Consider the following 8,631-nt stretch of genomic DNA (forward strand, 5'->3'; position numbering starts at 1 on the left):
TCTAGAATGTCTGAGATATGAACTTTCCATATATTAACTGGAAAGTGGTGGTATTTTCTGTGGCAGCACAAAATGTCTCCACAGCAGTGGAAATATGTTTGTGGCACTATTCACACAATGGGTGCCAATAGAATGGGATGGACATCTCTATAGCCATTGGCCATTGGCCATGTTGGCCAAAGATAATGGCAGCAGATTTTGGAAATGTTGCCTATTTTTACCACATAGTCTTCATTATCTCATAATCAGCATGCTGGACTGGGGATCCTGGGAGTTATGCACCAAACAAGCAATCTTTCCAAGCTGTGCCATGATAGTTGTAGTCCAACCTAGGGCCTAAATATCCAAAAAGCATCAGATCCCATCTGGTCTTGGAAGCTAAACAGGGTCAGCTCTAGTTAATATTAGGACGGGAGATCATAAATGAATACCAAGTTCTGTAGGCTATATTTCAGTGGGAGGAACTGGAAAAACCACCTCTGCGTATTTTACATGATATGGAACCTGAAAAAGTTATGTGTGTGTGTGTGTGTTTTTTTTTTTTTTTTTTAATGACAACACTCTGACAAGGCTGGCTAGGATATTCTAGTATTTTACTGCCAAAAAAGGTAATACTTTCAAGCTACAATATGATGTCACTGATAAGAAAGCTGAGTATGCATCACAGACACAATATTGAGCAAATGGAGAACACCAAAAACAGAACTTGACAAACATTAGAACAAGAATCAAGGATTTCATGAAACGGAAGGCAAGAGGTTAAGATCACGAGTTGATCTTTTCTCTGACACAGAACCGGATGCCTGAGGGATGTGAATTGCAGACTTTATGAAGTGGAACAAAAATCAGTGAATTAGGGGAAACTGTGTGGGAGCCAATTCGTTAGGTAAGGGCCTTCAGACAAGATTCACTGCAGTGCATTCTGCATTAAATGATAAATGAGCCCTGGAGCTTCTGCCAGCCAAAGACATTTGTGTCTTGCTTAAATTCACGCTGATTGCTTGGCATCCTGTATTCTGTAGATGGTTCCTTAATGTGACTGATGATTTTTATTATACTTTTTTTTTGCACAATTTAAATTGCTAAAAATCTAACTGGCACTATTCCACAAAGTATGAAAATGAGGCACCTAACATCTAAGACAGTTAATGGAAGAAGAATAAAGGGAGAGGCCTGCCATAAACCATGGTCTGTTGGGCTAGAAAGGGGCAAGAAGCATCTTCCCTGCATCTGCTGTTGGAAGATAACACTGTGCTTCACTTACCCCACTACTCATACAAATTGTTACAGCCATAACCTTCCACACTTGGTACCTATCAAGACCCAAAATGGAAAAGCAGCAAAGAGGCCCTGCTTGTTAGCTTCTATATATGGGTTGGGAATCTATGCCATTCCAAATATTATTGCATTTCAGTTCACATAATCCTTGACCACTAGAGTTTCCGTATCTCCAAACCTGCCCCTGAGTCTGCTTGGGCCTTCTTCAGTCCTCAGAGTGTGAGAGAGGAATCTCAAGACAAGAGTATTGCCTCGACTCATGTTGAGATGTGGGAGATTATCACACTGGTGTTTATTCCTGCTGATGATGCTGCCCTCGTTGCCCATACAGAAGCAGCTCTGCAGCGCCTAACATCTTGTTTTGCAACAGCTGCAGAGCTCTTTGGACTGGAAGTCAGTCTGAAGAAAATGGAAGTTCTCTACCAGCCAGCACCACAGGAAGAACACTACCATCCCCACATCACTGTAGGCGCATCTGTGCTTATGTCCATCCAGCAGTTCACCTACCTGGGAAGCATCATCTCCTCAGATGCCAAGATTGATAAAGAGATCGATCACAGACTGGCAAAGGCAGATAGTGCATTTGGAAGGCTTCACAAAAGAGTCTGGAGTAACAAACACTTGAGGCGAAGCACAAAAATCAGTGTGTATAGAGCCATTGTATTGTCTATTCTCCTCTATGGGTCTGAAACATGCGTCACCTATCGCCAGCACCTACGACTCCTTGAGCGCTTTCATCAGCGCTGTTTACGCACAATTCTAAATATACACTGGACTGACAAATGTTGCTGTCCTTGAGCAAGCAGGGATCACCAGCATTGAGGCCATGCTACTGAGGACGCAGCTGCGCTGGGCAGGACACGTTTCTAGGATGGAGGACCATCGCCTCCCAAAAATAGTATTCTATGGTGAACTCACCACGGGTCAGCGTAAGAGGGGCACCCCAAAGAAGAGATACAAGGACTCCCTGAAACAACATCTCAGGCTTGGCCAAATTGATCACCAACAATAGTCTGCCCTGGCCTCACATCGGGAGGCATGGAGACGCACTGTCCACTATCCACAAAAACTCACAGTGAACGAGTCTCGAAGAGAAACGACAATGCAGAAAGAAGCACAACCTGGAAACATCACCCAAGGAGACTTTCAACTGTGCTTTCTGCAACCGGACCTGTTTGTCCCAGATTAGCCTTTTTAGTCACCAACGTACTTGTACAAAGCACGGGATGAGTCCTTACTGAATCTTCGTTCGCGAAGCAAAGCCAGAGAGAGAGAGAGAGAGTTTATTCCTGCTCTAGGAATGAAATGTAAATGCACAGGGACAGATTCTATTGCACAGCTCTGTCCCCAGGCAGTACTCATCCCCTACCCAATTCGGGCTTCTCTCAGACCTTTTAAAGAACAGGATTTTTTTCATTCTTTTAAAGGTCCGAGAGAAGCCCGGATCAGGTAGGGGATGAGTACTATCCGGGGATGGAGCTGTGCGATAGAATCTGTCCCTGTGTGTTTACCTCCCGCACCTAGCACAGGAATGAAAGCCAGTGTGATAATCTCCATAGATAGTCATTTGCTAGATTTGATGTTTTTTATTTGAATGGCATACTCTGCAAAGTATGGTTGATGCTTAATGTCTCATACTTGATGACATCACAGGGGTTGCCACTTGTGACTCAGCCACCTTGAGTCCCTGTACTGGGAGGAAGGTGGGATATAAATAAACATAATAATAATAATCCCTGATGAATGTTGTATACATAGTGCAAAAATGTGCAAAAAATGGCCCACAAGCCACCTGCAGCTCCTGCCTGTTTTTATGGCCACTACTATCTCCATACATTGCCAAACTTCCCACTGTGCCAAAAGAAAAAACTGACTTTAAAACAAAGCACAGGGAATGTACAGGTTATTCTTTAGTCAAATTTTGCTCCCATAGACCTCACAGACGCCCAGTTTGGCTTCACATCCAGGCACATTTGTTTTATAGTAATGTTATATGGAGCCCTTGTGGCTCAGTGGTTAAACGCCAGTACTGCCACCACAAGGTTGTGAGTTCAATCCCAGGCAGGGCTCCAAGGTCAACTCAGCCTTCCATCTTTTTGTAGGTCAGTAAAATGAGTACCCAGCTTGTTGGGCAAACTGCTTAAGGAATGCTAGTTCACTGATAAGCAGTACAGAAATGTACTTGTTATTGCTATTGTTATTGATGTGGGGTGGTGTATCTGGATGTGTAATTCCTGGTGCATTGCAGGGGGCAGATATAAGTGTATTCCCAGCCACCAGTGATTGCCTACCAGAGAGCCATATTTTCCCCAGACATATCAGCAGGAGATACTGACACCACACAACCATGCAATCCCAAAACTGCCAGAGGATAATTTACCGCACCTCTGAACAAGTGTGATTAGGAGGTTATTGGCTGATTTTTCCCCATTAATGGCAAGGTGTGGGTTAACCACTATAGCAATAAGAGGGAGATGATGTCATGTGATAGATAACTCCAAAATCACTATTATTGAACTTATTTGACAATTTAAAAACTACATGTTATAAAGTCCTAAGAGGAAATAAGTGTAATAGCACCTTCCTTCTTGTGTTTTCTCCCGAGACATTCCGTGGTGATCTTGTCCTGAAAAACCTATGGAGATTGAGCCAAACAATAGTAAGTCCCTGTCTTAATGATGGCAGCTCTAATAATACTATAGTTGTCTTCACCAGCTTGGGTCCACCTAGATATATTAGCCTACTGTTCCCCTCATCTTTATTCAACATTGTCTGGAGATGTTAGGAGTCATACGAGTTTATTGAATTAAAAAAAAGGCTTACCCCTACCGGGATACAGTTGCATACAAGATGCATTTGGGAATTATTACTTTAAAAATGCTGCCAATGTCACCAATCAACTGTATCCTGTCTGTATTCCAGCTCCCAGCCACACTCAGCCAGCTGATTTGCAAACACAGGAGTTTCCTGTGTTTGCAAATTGGCCAGCTGAGCACACGTGAGAGACAGGATACAGCCGAGATACAGCAGTCCTGAGGCATTGGTGGCATTTTAAAGCAATAATTCCCTATTGCATCCCATAAGTAACTGTATCCTGGCAGTGGTAAGTCGCTCTTTTTTGGAGAATGCGATAAATTCCATAGTCACCATATCTAGAGGAACCCAGTTTGAAGAAAGCTGTTCTCTACCATGGAATTATGTCCTTGTTTGAAAAGCTGTTGTTTGAACAGCCAACTAGCTGCACATTAATGTTATGTTAAAGCTGGGCATAGAGGCAGTTAGATGTGTAGAAAGTATGGGTGTCTTATGGCTTAGAAACAGCCAGCAGTTAAAAGAACAAGATACTAAACACTTTCTTACTTCACATCTTATCCAACAGCCATTCCTCCCTTTCCTGAATCCACAGTTGTTGCTTGTGTAGAATTTTGAACAGTTCACCTTTTCTATTTTTGTTGTACAATATTCCATTCTTTCTTTTTAATGGTACTATCTGTTTCCAAAAGTCTCCATTCCACTTGCTGTCTCTTTATTGTCCGTAGATCATTATTTTTCCTGCCATCAGCAGTTTTCCAGCAAAATTGTTTGCATCATTCCTTCCTTCTTTGCTGCTTGAAAAGATTTCTTACCCTGCCAACTAATGCAAATGCCATTTCTATGACAGATTTTGCACCATACTTGACTGTTTCCACCTGCAAGGTTTGATGAGATTCTACATAGCTATTGGATCATTTGTCCTACTATGTTTCTGCATGAAATACCAGGCAAAGAAAAACTGGAACAGCATCATGGCATTATTGCTAAATTTACTCTGCTATTGGCATCTCTTGACCAAGGAGCACTTTTCACAGGCCAGCCCAAAGTGCAATGGACTTGATAATACAGACAAAGAGTAAGGGGCAATAGATATCATAGAGGCATTTCATTCTGATTTGAAAAAGGAAGATGATTAGAAAGAGATGGTACACAGATACTTGCCCAAAGACAAACAATGAGACATCAGGCTACAAGATCCCATCTGCTGGAATGAGATCTAGGGGCAAATGTTGCAGGAGGGTCCGGAATTCGTAGCTGTAGTTCTCAGATGGAGGGGGATTATGGAGGGATTTTTTCCCTATGAACATATCAGGTTCCTTTCAGGCAGAACCATTCTAAGATGTCATGTGACTTGCTTAGCTCTAAGCCAAGACTTTTGCTGACTACCACTCTTTCAGCTCATGGCTCAGATTTAGAAAGGACAGTCCTCATTTGAATGATGTTCAAAAGCAACAAGTAATGGTACCCAAGGAGTATAGCATGGTGAATCTAGAGCTAAACACAATAAAATACATCAGTTGAAATGGAGAAATGGAAATGGGATGCATGTGTCCTAAAACCAGAGCATGAGAAAGCTACTATTTGAATTAAAACTTCCAGAATCCTCCTGCCAGCATGAATGTTGCTTGTACTGATTTGGGGGTCCTGGGTGTTGTAGTTCACAAAATGTTTTGAAACAAAACATCTCTGTTGCTTTATATATTGTGTTTATATCCCACCTTCCTTTAGCACAACTGAAAAGCTCTTGCATGTACAACAGAAATCATGACCAGTTTGGTTTTACCAAGGCTGCTGCATCATGTGTGTTCAGAGCAAAGGCCTACCTTTAAAGAATATGCACTGAAAGAGAAACCATGTTACAAATATAAGCCAAAGGTATGTGAGTCAGAATGACCCAGGCTGGGATTATTAATAGAACAAAACCATTTATTACATGTCAAGGCCATGGCAGTGAACTCTTATGAAAAGCCCCCCAAACAGTGCACACACAAAAAAAGAAGTGAGCCAAGAAGAAAACAAAGGTGTCATGGTAGGGAAGACTGCATGACAGGTGGATAAAGTGATAGGAGAAAATCTATGCATGCATTGTCTTAAAGATGACAAAAGCAAGATGCAAAGAATCATTAAGCATTAGAAAATCACTACATCTTTTTAAAACCCTGAGGGTAATTTGGTTACAGAACAAGAGAACATTAGGATGACTGGGGAAGAAACAAAGGAAGATGAATGAAGAAACAATGCTGTATGCCTCCATCACAAAGAAACAAGCCACACAAAGGATTCCATTTGAAGAAATGATCAGAGTTGGAAAGAAATTAAAAGCAGAAAAAGCAGTCAAGCAACATGAAATTCAGACTGCAGACAGCTGAAATGGCAAGTGAGATGAACAAAAACTGAGATCAAGGCCATTGCCTTAAGTTTGAGGAGAGGCATTCAAAGATGGAAGACCATTGAAGATTTTTTTAAAACACACACACACAAACCAATCCTTAAATGAATGCTGTTCTCATCTGAACAGGGACTGCTGGAAGTTAACCAAAGTGAGGAAGGCATTAAGGGATTGCTGAGGTTTGCAAATGTGTAAATGGATACCAAACTCCATAGATGCTCAGGTCCCATTATATACAGTAGTGTAGAAAAATGGTATCCCTTATCTAAAATGGTGAACAACTCAAAGATTTGCTTTTTGGATTTTTAAAAAAATATATTTTCAAATCATTGTTGGCTGAATTTGTGGATAAAGAACCCATGGGTATGGAGGGCCAACTGCAGCCTTCAGCAATGTAAGTTTTGGGCAAAGAATGTGTAATGAAATTACACTTCAAAAATCATGTAGCAAATGACAAAAAATATATGATTTATTGGTGGAACTAATAATGTTTATCTAGTCACTGGTAAACAATGACAGCTGTTGGTTCCAACATCAGTGGCATGGTAAATCTATATAGAGAGATCTTGTAGCACCTTTGAGACTAACCAAAGAAACCAGTTGGCAGCATGGACTTTCATAGCCTTAAGTCTACTTCCACAGATGCATTTGGTAAATCTACTTTCTTTAGGTTCTATTCTGAACTTGAAAGGAGTTATCCAAGGCAATTAACAAATTTGGGAGACAGGGTTTGGGACCTTGGACAGCTCTTTTAAAATTTATTTAAAATAAAAACCTGCAGTGGCTTCAGTCCCACAATACCGCTGGGCCAAAACCCACCAGTGTTCTAGAGAAGCATTTTTAGAGACTTTCTCATAGAATCATAGAATCTTTGAACTGGAAGGGACCACAACTGCCATCACCACCACCTCTTCCCCCTCCCTCTTCTTCTTTTTCTTCTTCTTTTCCTTCTTTGTCATTTTTAAAGGCACTTTAATATAAAAGTAAAAGAAAGTTATGAAAAAGCAACAATGAACCAACCATGCAATAAACCACCTTTTTAAACACTACAACCAGGAATGGGAACAAATTCTTTTTCAGACACTGAAAGTATTAACAGGACAAAAATACTTTTTAAAAATTAACTTCCCTTGCTCTGTGCCTTGGCTTGCCCAGAAGCCCCCCTTAGGTTCCACAGCATTTTGAATTATTACTGCCACATTGATAAATATGACAGTTTCAGTGGGCAAGAGCACACATTCTTTCCCATAAGCTCCCAGTTGCAATTCTCCTACTGTGAGGAAACAAAAGGCCTGAAAGAAAGTCAGGGAGAAAAACACATACTGGCAACAGATGAATCATGTGGTTTGTGATGGTATTTGATTCCCCACTGTGAGTATTTGAATGCTTTTTAGAGAACCAGACTGATGTCTCTCCAAATGGAAGGTGCTAGTGCCATTCTCCTGGCTAGGGATTTACTCTTGCTGGAGCAATAGGTGGGCCTGTTCTACATGTAGTCCCCAGCTGAGCTTCATTGAAACAACCAATTTCTTCCATCCAGGCTGTCAATTGCTTCTGCGTCCCACTCGGTGTTCAAGGTTAAGTCATACATTCAAGAAAGCATACCATCTTCACAGGTGGTGGTTTTATATCTACAGTTGATGCATTCAGGGAAAGGTTAAAGCAGAAAGGATACCACTGTGGCATCAAGATATGCATACTGCTTCTGTAGACAAGCATACTCTGACCTCCATTCAGACCAAATTTCTGTTACAATCACCCCTCCGTTTTTGTGGACTTGAAATCCGTGGTCTCGGTTACTCATGGAGAGGCGAGCCCCATTGGCTAAAATGGTTAGCATGCACAGGGCCTCATGCAGGAGCATGCAGCCTTTCAAGTCAATGGAGCTTCAATATACATGAATTTCAATTTCCGCGGGAGGTACAGGATTGATCCCCCATGAAAACAGAAAGGTGACTATATATTGCAATCAAGAAGACTAGAAGTGTCTTGCCTTTCTCCCTGGCATGAGCCAGTCAAGCACACAGGAAAAAAAAGCCATCAAGGACCTCAGTTCAGACTCAGAAATCATCATTCTCTCAGCGACAAAGGCAATGCCACAGTAATCATGAAAACAGAACAATACAAACAAAAAATCAAGGAACTCCTGA

This window comes from Sceloporus undulatus, chromosome 4 (genome assembly GCF_019175285.1).
Source record: "Sceloporus undulatus isolate JIND9_A2432 ecotype Alabama chromosome 4, SceUnd_v1.1, whole genome shotgun sequence".
Lineage (NCBI taxonomy): Eukaryota > Metazoa > Chordata > Lepidosauria > Squamata > Phrynosomatidae > Sceloporus > Sceloporus undulatus.